Genomic DNA, 12,135 nt, shown 5'->3' on the forward strand with positions numbered 1-12,135 from the left:
CTGCTGCTATCTGCTGGTGCCTTGAATTAGTCTGTCTTAAGGCTTACGTTGGAATAGCAACTGTTAGGTTTGTGAGAAGTTGCTAATCTCTGATAGAAAAGCAGGTAACTTCATAAACAGCGATTGTGAACTCCACAAACCTCCGAAACAACAGTGTGACTCCCATTCAATCCTCTGGTTGACCTCCACCCAGCCCCTCAAACACCATTGTGCCTCTCTCTCTCCGCCCTCCCATTGACTTACTCAGAGACGACTTCCACTTCCTTCGTCTTTGGGGAGAACAATTCACGTGTCGTCTCTCAAACTCTCTCTTCTCCGGCCTCATAAAGCTGCTTTTCTGTGAAAGTGGAGGAAAATTATGATCCTTGAAATGATGGGTGACCAGACATTAAATTCTGCTAGTACAACAAGCTGTAATTACAATTAGCGTTAGACCAAATCTGACAATGTAGTAATGTCTCGTGGCTCATTTAATTGGGGAATTCACAGGCTCAGTTTCTTGCGGCCATGATAAGATGTCTCGTGTTTGCTGCTCTTCATTCATGGTTGAGTTGCACTTTTAGCAACAGTTAGTGTCGGACAATAAAGTTAGGTTGAGTGACTGTGTCTGACTTTAATAGTTGTTAAAGGTGTGTCTGTCCAACACTTGTTTGGGTTTTAGACAGATGAATTCATGTCCTAATCAAAAATTAACCCATTATGTCACTTATGATAATCCAGTAGACACAAACGGTGATTATTTGGACTTTCTTAAAGACATTTTTGAGAAATGGGAGAGTACTGATTGCATAATTCGAAAAAAAAGCATCTTTTGATAAGTCAAAGCGCATCTGGTGATTATAAAAGCCTCTTTATAAAAAGGCATTACATTGCAACTACAGTGGTGCGCAAAAGTGTTTGCCCCCTTCTGGATTTCTTTTTTTGTGTGTTTGTCGCACTTAAATGTTTGAGTTCATCAAACAAATTTAAATATTTGTCAATGAAAACACAACCGAACACAAAATATAGTTTTTAATTGAACTTTTTATGATTAATCAAGAGAAAAAATTCAAAGCTACATGGCCCTGTGTGAAAAAGTGATTGCCCCCAAAAACCTAATAAGTGGTTGGGCCCCCCTTACCAGCAACAACTGCAATCAAGCGTTTATGATAACTTGCAATGAGTCTCTTTCAGCGCAGTGGAGGAATTTTGTCCCACTCATCTTTGCAGAATTGTTGTCATTCAGCCACATTGGAGGGTTTTCCAGCATGAAGAGCCTTTTTAAGGTCATACCACAGCATCTCAATAGGATTCAGGTCAGGACTTTGACGAGGCCACTCCAAAGTCTTTATTTTGTTTTTCTTCAGCCATTCAGAGGTGGACTTGCTGGTGTGTTTTGGATCATTGTCCTGCTGCAGAACCCAAGTTGGTTTCAGCTTGAGGTCACAAAGAGATGGCCGGACAGATTTTTCAATTAACCACAGCAAGTCTTCCTGGTCTTGAAGCAGCAAAACGGTCCCGGACCATCGCACTACCACCACGATATTTTACTGTTGGTATGATGTTCTTTTTCTGAAATGTGGCCAGATGTAATGGGACACACACCTTCCAAAAAATTCAACTTTTGTCTCATCAGTATTTTCCCAAGGGTCTTGGGGATCTTCAAGATGTTTTCTGGCAAAATTGAGACGAGCCTTAATGTTGTTTTTGTTCAGCGGTTGTTTTGGTCTTGGAACTCTGCCATGCAGGCTGTTTTTGCCCAGTGCCTTTCTTATGCTCATGAACACTGACCTTAATCGAGGGAAGTCAGGTCTGCGGTTCTTAGCATGTTGTTGTGGGGTCTTTTGTGACCTCTTGGATGAGGCGTCGCTGCACTCTTGGGGTAATTTTGGTTGGCCGGCCACTCACCACTTCACCACTGTTCCATGTTTTTGCCATTTGTGGATAGTGGCTCTTACTGTGGTTCGCTGGAGTCCTAAAGCTTTAGAAATGTCTTTATAACCTTTTATAGACTGATAGATCTCAATTTCATCTCATTTAAGTTATGTTTTAACAGGGAGGACAATCACTTTTTCACACAAAGCCATGTAGCTTTGGCATTTTTTTTCTCCCTTAATAATAAAAAGTTTCATTTAAAAACTACATTTTGTGTTCAGTTGTGTTGTCACTGACTAATATCTTAATTTGTTTGATGATCTGAAACATTCAAGTGTGACAAACATGCAATAAAATAAAAACTCAACACTTTTTCACACCACTCTATATGATGACTTTTGCTGCCATATCCTCAAACTTATCTAAACTAGAATCCTTGTATTTTCTGGTATTTAACAATGAAATCAAAAGTCCAGCAGGAGACAATAGTTTAACAACCAAGCGCCCCTCTCCTCACAGGCGGGTGGTGCAGGCTGGTGCAGTAACAGGACACGGAAGGGGAAACTTTAAGAATGAATGCAGGTAATGGGTCCAAACATTCCAAATCTTCCCACCATTTAAACACTCAGCAGACTTTGGTAATCTTAACCAACAATCCATCTGTATTTACACCTCCATGCACAATAGCCGGTGACAAATATTTACTGGGAAACGAAACTGCGTTTACTTTGTACCTGTTCCTGTAATAAAATGTGTTTAACTGGCTTGGTTATTTACAAATTTGAACCATGACCGAAGACTTTCAAAGTTGTCAGTACTTAAAGCAACATTACATAAGAATTTGACCTTTAATTAATAATTTCAAAATAATGTTAATGGTACGCTAAACTTGTAATAAACAGATCAGGACTGCTTTTGTTGCCATGACGACACCAAATAATCCACTTTAGTAAGTCTAGAATATCGATGGACCAGCCAGGACACCCCTTCTGTTGTGTTAGGCTATAGTTCTGGGGCCATATTAGAACATTATGAAGTTAATCATGTTGTATTGATATCTATAAATCTTGTGGTGTCCAATCATCATGACTGTTATCACTGACATATATTTCGGTGAGTGCAGTCACGTCTTCAATGAGGGTAAAAGTACCCTTGTTCATGCGCCCCTTTCATTCGTCATTTAGACGCATTTAGAATTGTTTTATCAGTGTAAAACAATACTTGTAAAACTATAAAAACGCGTTTTGTGTGAACATTTTTGAGAGTCAACCACTGCTAGCTGACTTCCTGTTTCGGTGACCATTTTGTTGTTAGCAAGCTAAGGGTGCTAACAAGGACATTTGTGATTAAAAAACACAGTTGGACTCATACGGTGTATTAATAACACGATATACATATATATTTTACGCTAACTGCAAAATGTGCACAAACCGTGGTAAATTTTGGCACAAATTTTTGACGTTAACCTGAAAACACGCTAACCGAGGTTCCACTGTATTATTCTTTTTTAAGGAGGACTATTTTCACCTCAAACACAGACACATCGGACCCTTAGGACCCAGACGGGTCCCTTCAGAGGAAGCTCTCCAGAGATTATATGCATTATTGTTTTTTTTACTCTGGCAGCCTAAATCTTTTAATTAGCTTCAGCTCTAATCACAACTATAAAGTTTTTGTTTTTTTAAAGATCACAAGGGTTGCAAATGCGGGGGATCCATTTTAGGGATGTAAATCTCTTTGTGATGGACGGTTGGATTCAAATATAGACACACACGTTACGGTACGATCCAAAAACAATATATTTTAAAAACAGAACTATTCGATACGATTCGATGGAGTGTACAAACGAAACTAAACAACTTTTTGCTTGACGGGATCAATATATTACATTCTGTATTTTTATACCTGTTACATTTGGAACATTTAAATTTTAATATGACTTAATGTTGCTAGAAGTGGAAGTGGAGCCACCAAACTAAGTTTCATTGTATACCGTGTGCAATAACAATAAACATGCATCCATCGATCTGCAGTATATATATAAAATATAACAATGAAAAAACAGAAGTCTTAACCTTCCGTCCAATCAATTAGACAAAATAAAGAAATAGTGCCTTGGAGCCCCTTAAATAATGACACATCTCTTCAAAGGTGTCGGAAATGTGTCCAAGCACAGATACGTGAATAGAGCTATTTGTGGCTTGGAAAAGTAAACAATCCCATACTCAAAATGTCATAACAATAGTGAGCATGCAACCTTTCAGACTGAGTATCGTGTTTTCAACCCCCCAGGTAGGTAACAAAGGTGCAACATTTCAAAGTAAACAAGTTACAAAGCGAAAAGGTTACCATACTCGCCTCTGTTGGTCTGTCAGGTCAAGTTTTGTGCCCTTCTTGTAAAATGAAAAAGATGATCCAAACATTACATGTTTTTCTGATGTGTTGAAAATCTTGTGACTAGCTTGCTAGCTAGCGCCCCTGCTACTGTTTACATCCATTCTCGTCTTCGGTCATGGCAAGCTATGGAGAATGCCTGACTCTCGCTGTTTCAAAGACACTTTGTCAACCGATTGCTTCTCTCGCGATCTCTGGTGCAGGTCTCCACAATCGATTAAGATAAAGATTTATGGCTGATTCTTATCGATACAGGAGGCTGATACCGGCGCAGCCGAATCGCTCACTTGTCAAACCGGATAGCCTTTTGCATCGGTTTATCGTTCACAGCCCTACTCCATTTACACCCCTCCATTCACCCTGCTGCCAACTAATGGATAAATATGTAATTTGTCAAATGGTTACAAATTTTAATCAGATTAATCACAGTTTTTAAATTAATTAATCACCATTAGCAACTATGTCTGAAATATGCCCATATTTACTGTATTGAATGAACAGAAAGGATTATGTACATTTGGATGTATTAACGGCTCCAAATGAACTGAATATTTCAATCAAGCTAAAAGATACCACACAAGTCTAAAAATCTATTTGTCTAACACTAGTCTCTTTAATAGTAGCAGAACATTTGAATCACACTTTATTCGTGTTATTATGAGCAATGAGGGGTTGCATTCAAAGACATAAGTAAATGTACGTGTTTCCAGTGTATCTTCCAGCATACTTACGTAAATGTAGCAAATTCTACATCTGAATTAAGAGTTACAAAGTGAGTGATAAGAATATCCACTGAATGTCTTTCTTTATCTTCCTGTTCATTTACACACACACACGCACACACACATTATAAAGCTGTTTTTTGGATGTTCGTAGTGTCCCTGAATGCATCGCGCGTTCTCCTAATGAGAATGACGTAGTGTCGTTCCCAGGATGAACGGACTAGAGACGTGTGTGAGTTGGAGATACATACAGCATACGGTGTTGGAATTGTACTGCTGTTGATGCGTTCAGGTCAGAATGACGGCGTCATGTGACGGTGTGAGGACGCTCCACCGTGCTTCCGTCTGCCGTCATAACAGAGAGGCGTGCTCGAGCTGGTGTTAATGCGTTCATTACACTAAAAAATTTAACGTAATTAATGAAATGAATTAGTTACGGCTGTTACCACGTTTTTCTTGACAGCCCGAGTCATTTCATGAAAAATTGTATGTAGGATTCAACCTAGTGAATGGTACTGCATAGTCGCAGGTATCACCTGATGTGATATTTTATATATACGTGTCATATTAGCAAAACAATGGGTCGAGGGAGCGTACCGTGCATGTGCAAGTTTTTAAGGTGTGATGAGGAGTGAGGTTCCAGTTTTTAACTTCGATCCAAACCCTTAACTTTTGGAAAACCTTGTGCAAGTAGCATGAACACAGTTGAATAACACTTTACAGCAATTTGCTTATCTTGATTAACGTGCTAAATCTGAGCTATTCTTTTTACAATAAGCAAAATAATCTGCTTCCTATTTCACTCGTTTCAAGCCTTCTGGCAAGTCAGACTTTCTTAAAAAGTGAGTTACACATCACAACTGCAGGGGGAAGCAGAGTTGCCCTTGGTCATCCAGCCATTCATTTTCCATACTGCTTGTGCTTTGCAGGAGATACAGGGGGCTGCCAATATTCTCTGAGAAATAATTTAAAAAATCATGTTTGCGTTAAGAGTTCCACGCTATGACAGGAAAGAACAGGCTTACGCTGACAAAGGAAACAACAGGTCAGCAGAGAGGAATGTTCTGACTGCAAAAGGCAGGTGAGAACTTTTCTGCTATGGTGATCACATGCCTCTATCTTGACATCTCACTCCCGCCCCCCCCCAAAAAAACAAAACAAGTGCTTCCAAACTCATGAGTTGTGCAAAAAAAACAACAAAAAGAAAGAAAGAGAAAAGGCTACAAAGAGAGAGACAGCTTTGTCTGAAAGACCCCAATGATGAACAGGACTTATGTTTTCATGCTAAACAAACAAGCGTATTTTTTGTCTTAGCACTGAGGTCTTAGTGTTGCGTCTGTGTCACAGGGCTCAGCGCTGCCCCCCAGGTCATGGCTGATAGCATCTCCTAAATCTCACTGTGAATACCTCCTTTCTGTGCTGCGTGCCACACAGACACTGGACGTCACGTTCTCGTCTAGGTTAAATGATGATCTTTGTACTCTTAATTCACACTGCAAGCTCTGATGAAAGGGCTAAATGGGTACTGCATTGTCATGGTATAAAATAAGGAAAGGGAAAAGACAAAAAACAATTTTAGGTAGCACAAGGGTCTTATTGTATTCATTATTATGAGTGTCCTGTGTTTATTTGAACCAATGGTAAATAATACCATGATGAACATTATATTGAATAACAATGCCAGCTATACACTATCATAATACATTAGTTTTAGATTCATAGTTTTACTTTAAAGCAACATAAAGTGAAATGATTTATCATGCACAGTTCATAATTAATATACAGTTGTACTTAAAAGTATTTCGGCCACGTTGCAAATAAATGTTTGTTTCAAAGTGTAAAAATATTCAATAGATAGCCTTTTTTTATACTATTTGTAATGTTTGGTGGGGTTTATTGCAAATTACTTGCAAATAAATTTACCTTTATGAGAGATATTTAAGTATAAACTTAATGTAGTTTTCAGTGTAAATAAAATGAAATGAAATACAAACACGTGAAAAATGTTAATATTAGGAGTAAAAAATGATATAGAAATAAATCAATAAATATTGGGTGTATTCATTTATTCAAAACCTGTATTTACACCTTTGAGTATGATTTTTTTACCTTGTAAACCTAGTAATTGTACTGAAGCCTCTTAAAAGCAGCAGATAGCGCCGTTTCTTTGTAACATAGTTAGTATTTAATACAGAACAACAATTCAATTGTAAAATGAACATGTATTAAATAAATGTGTTTGACATTTTTTCATATACAGTAATCCCGCACCACTTTGCGCTGAGAAATTCGCGGCTCTATCACTGTTTTTCAAAAATATATGAATGAATAAATCATTGTTACTTCATGGTTGAATAAGGTCTATTATTTAATGGGTTTTTTTGGTCTATTTAAACATTTTCACTAATAAAAATAGCTAAATTCATGAAAACACAAACAGAAGGCTTTCAGAAGATGCATTCGAAGACATGCTGATATGTAGTATTCTACATTGGTCACTAGGTGTCAGTAATGTTACATTAATAAGACAATAGCCGCCGCAGGAAGTGCACTGTCCAGAAAAGGAAGCTAAAAAAGAATAAGAAGGAACTCTCCCCATGCTAACGTGTGGGACTATAATATATTTTATTTTCTGTTATTATGTTTACTATATTGGACAATGCGAGTGTAAAGGTAACTATGGGGTGCTATTTCATGTCTAGAGGTCTTTAATAATGTTAAAAAACATATCTAGAAGGCCGTAAACATGTTTTTTATGCTCAAACTGCGAAATATTTTGTTTGTAAATAAGGAAGATTCACTCATCACGGTCGGGTCTGGAACCAATTAAACACCGGATGCCACGAATATGCGACAAACTAGCCGAGATAGCGTCTGCATTCCCTCAACGCCGGTTGCAACATATTCAATACGGACCTAGGACTCTTCAGCAAGCACTTGTTTCTAGTGACGGATACATTTCCTGCTGACGCAAGAGGATTGCTGCATTCACAAAGAGATCGCCATGAGGCTGGAAGTCTTGAGCTGCTGTTGTATATCAGGTAAGTTGCGCTAAGATAAACACACTCACCTGCTTATTGTGTGCTTATGGAGCCTACATAATGAGGTGAACCATGTGTGATGAGTACTTTGGAAGTTATATTTCGGTTTGTAGCACACTGAGACAAAAGGCCATAAGCCTAATGCTAACGGCTAACCAGCGCTATATAAAAACACCTTTCCGGTCGGATTTTCTATAGGAAATACTTTGTATTTTGCCTAAATACTTTCAGTAGCCTTTCTTTATACGAATACCATGGTGGCATATAAATGCAACTTCTGTTATTTACTTTTACGCAGATCACAATGAACTGTCATTGTTTTACGGCAAGCGCGCAGGTGCACCTCACACCAGAATTCCCCCAGAGGAGAGCGAAGACAGCTGTCTTCGAGACGACATCTGCTTCTACACAATGAAAGAAACCAACAGTGGTGTGGAAGACGGCAAAACAGGGTCAGAGCTCTGCAAAACATGTGCCGGTGTGGCAAGGTGTGCTCCCAGACAGTGACTCAATCAGACTGCCTATTTACTATTTCAGACATTTTTTTTTCACACTGAACTTTTGGACATTATTGTCCAGCAAAGCAAAGCAATCTGTACTGCACACAAAAAATCCAAAACATGCCCTGAAATTACATTGGAACTGTTGTGTACATGAGTGTTATCCGCTTACCTTGTTCTAGGATCTACTGGTCCAAAGCATGTCGTGTACAGCAGATGGCTGATGTGATGCCCCGTGACAGATGGGAAGAAATCAAACATTTTATTCATCTCAGTGACAGCACAGCACCCAACAACAGTGACAGGCTGTTCAAAATCAGGCCACTAATTGATTTCTAGCTCCCCAAATTTCAAGCTCAGCCTCAAGATCAGATGCTGTCTATCGATGAACAAATGGTTCCATTCAAAGGAAGATCTGTTCTAAAACAGTACATCCCCAAGAAGCCATACAAATGGGAACACAAAATCTTTGTTTTGTGTGACTCAAAAGGCCTGGTGCACTCATTTGATGTATTTGCAGGGGGAATCTGATCCTGCCGCAGGTACACAAGACATCGGGGCAAGCAGGAACATTGTGCTTTCCTGGGAAGGTTCACTGCTGTTCCAAGTTTTCGCCATTTGTGGTTCGCTGGAGACCCAAAGCTTTACAAATGGCTTTATAACCTTTTCCAGACTGATAGATTTCAATTAATCTCATTTAAGTTATGTTTTAACAGGGGGGCAATCACTTTTTCACACAGGGCCGTGTAGCTTTGGATTTAAAGTTTCATTTAAAAACTGCACTTTGTGTTCAGTTGTGTTGTCTTTGACTAACATTGAAATTAGTTTAATGATCTGAAACATTTAAGTGTGATAAGCATGCAAAAAAATAAGAAATCAGGAAGGGGGCAAACGGCCGCACGGCAAACGCCTCTCTGGTTAGCATGTTGGTCACACAGTCAGGAGATTGGGAAGATCTGGGTTCGAATCTCCGTTGGACAACACGTATGTTTGGTTTATGGCGACTCCAATTAATTGTCCATTGGTATGAATGTGAGAGTGAATGGTTGTTTGTCTATATGTGCCCTGCAATTGGCTGGCGACCAGTCCAGGGTGTACCCCGCCTATTGCCCAAAGTCAGCTGGGACAGCCTCCAGCATACCCGCGACCCTATTGGAACTAAGCGGCATAGAAAATGAATGGATGGATGGATGGAAGGGGGCAAACACTTCTTCAAACCACTGTATTCTCTCAAACATGTCTTGGGTTTTCCTGAAGCCTCCTAGCGGTCGGACATGCCCTGAACACCTCCCCAGGGAGGCGTCCGGGAGGCATCCTGACCAGATGCCCGAGCCACCTCTCAATGCGGAGGAGCAGCGGCTCTATTCCGAGTTTGTGACAGTGCTTTTCGCCTTATGTCTGAGGGAGAGCCCAGAACCCTGCAGAGAAAAGTCATCTTGTCCTTTTGGGGGCAACTCAAAGCTCATGACCATAGTAACGTATTACTGTAAATACATCTATCACCCATGAGATGTCTTATGACCTTAATAAGTAAGATTCCAGTCACTTCCTGTCTTACAAAGGCTACTGCCAGCAGGAAGCTCGTGGCCACTGCGGATCCGCCGGCAGATTGCCCTACGATATGTTTGTTAGCATTCTGGTCAGCGGCGAGTAAGTGCCCTGCCTCGGAGGTCTAATCTGGCCTCGCGCCTCACTGCACGCGCTCAATAGGGTCCACGCCCTGCATCATGACATCATGTCTTTGTGTAAAATCCTAGTTCCATTCACGCGCCGCACTGTAGGGCTTAGCATCCAAACGTCCTCTATACCAACACGCAGCTCTTTAAAGGGAGTCCGAGTGGGTACAAGCAGAGGTCCAAACATGGCCGCTGTGCTTATTCACAACAACACATGGGCTTGCCCGTGCTCTAGAAGACAGGGTGGGATTTGGGCTCTTTTTCCTGAATTGTGAGGATAACTGTGATCATGTCTCTGTAAAGACATGCTGTGGTTAATCATGCTAACAAGACGCTGTGGTTTCATTTGAGGGGCAGCAAAATAAGTGTTTGTCATGTGATCCACATGTTGGCTGGCTACTTCCTGGTTCATGTTTGCATCATGATTCAGAAGTGACAAAATGTGGAGTGCCGTAATTGTGTTTGCATCAGTGATGTGCAGTGACATTCACAGCTCGTGGGGGGGGCACTGATTCCTTTGGAGGTTTTTTTTAAAGTTAATACAGATTGCTCGTGTAGATGAGAATATAGAATAATTCACTTTCTTATTGTTTGTCTTCATTCATTCATTTTCTATTCTGCTTGATCCTCACTAGGGTCGCGGGAGTATGCTGGAGCCTATCCCAGCTGACTTTGGGCGAGAGGCAGGGTACACCCTGGACTGGTCGCCAGCCAATCGCAGGGCACGTATAAACAAACAACCATTCACACGCACATTCATACCTATGGACAATTTAGAGTCACCAGTTAAGCTAACGTGCTTATTTTTGGAATGTGGGAGTAAACCGGAGTACCCGGAGAAAACCCACGCACGCACGGGGAGAACGTGCCAACTCCACACGGAGCTGTACAATGGAGATTCAAACCCAGGTCTTCCAAATCTCCTGACTGTGTGGCCAAAATGTGAACCACACATTCGGAACGGATTCATTGGATTTACATGATTTCTTAGGCTACTTCCAGGTTCATGAAGAATGACATAAAACATTTAAATTACATGGACAGGACTCTACCTTTCTGACTTACAAGAACAAAAATAGAAATATAACAAAACAAAACTGAAAAAATGGTGGAGTCTTTGTTTTTAAGTTTCTCCATCTGTTTGTTGGCTAAAGAGGTACTTCCTGCTTTATGGAGGCTGACGTGAGATGGCAGGACTGTACCATTTCTCATTCTGGAATAGAGCGAACACTTCTCTCATAACTCCTTTTTTTTATGTCAACAAAACGCTCTCAAAAAATAGGATTATTTACATTAAACCTGAACCATGTTGTAGACACTATGCTTTCTTTACACTGTTCTCTTTACTTGTCTTGCTGCTGTAACAAGTAAATTTCCCCGCTGTGGGATAAATAAAGTACATACAACAACATACAACAACAATACAACAAAAATCTAAATTAAGTGTCCAAATGTTGAATTTATTTTGAAATAGCATAGCACTTGTTCATTAGCGGTGGGATCATACCTTGGAGGACAACAGAGTGTAGGCATCAGGAGGCTGACTTGGGTCCCTTGTGCAAACAAATGATGCCACACTGGGAAGTTAATGCTATTGGCGGAGAGTCAATATGGGCGGGGCTTACCAAGATAGGTGGCGTGCTGAAACCCTACTAAGAGGAGTCATTGCAGACAAACACAGAATATAATTTGTCATATCTGGACATGGATTGCTTCTCACTATACTCAATACTAACACAGTTTGACAGTAAAATGTTTAAAAAGGGAAAACATGAGTTCATGTACACGTGGACATTCATTCAGGCATCATAAACAAACATTTTCACCTGGTGTTCTGTAACCATCTGACCAAGCGGCTACACAGGAACGCTAGCAACGGTGGACATTCTTCACATTCCAGCTAATATGATGATACACACACACACACACACACACACACACACACACA

General features: G+C 40.2%; 1 protein-coding gene across 3 annotated transcripts in view; it reads right to left on the minus strand.

Annotated features, from left to right (window-relative positions):
* gja5a (gap junction protein, alpha 5a) overlaps nt 1-12,135 on the minus strand; it is a 53,533-nt gene that overhangs the window by 26,752 nt on the left and 14,646 nt on the right. The window contains exons 1-2 of one of the 3 annotated variants that reach the window (XM_054786022.1): nt 8,684-8,701; nt 244-337 (exon numbers count right to left, since the gene is read on the minus strand). The gene's annotated coding sequence lies outside the window, so the exon portion shown is untranslated. Of the gene's footprint in view, nt 1-243; nt 343-8,683; nt 8,702-12,135 lie in introns of those variants that run through there. The other 2 variants (XR_008572362.1, XM_054786021.1) reach the window with 2 other exon arrangements.

The sequence above is a fragment of the Dunckerocampus dactyliophorus genome, chromosome 9 (genome assembly GCF_027744805.1).
Source record: "Dunckerocampus dactyliophorus isolate RoL2022-P2 chromosome 9, RoL_Ddac_1.1, whole genome shotgun sequence".
Taxonomy (NCBI): domain Eukaryota; kingdom Metazoa; phylum Chordata; class Actinopteri; order Syngnathiformes; family Syngnathidae; genus Dunckerocampus; species Dunckerocampus dactyliophorus.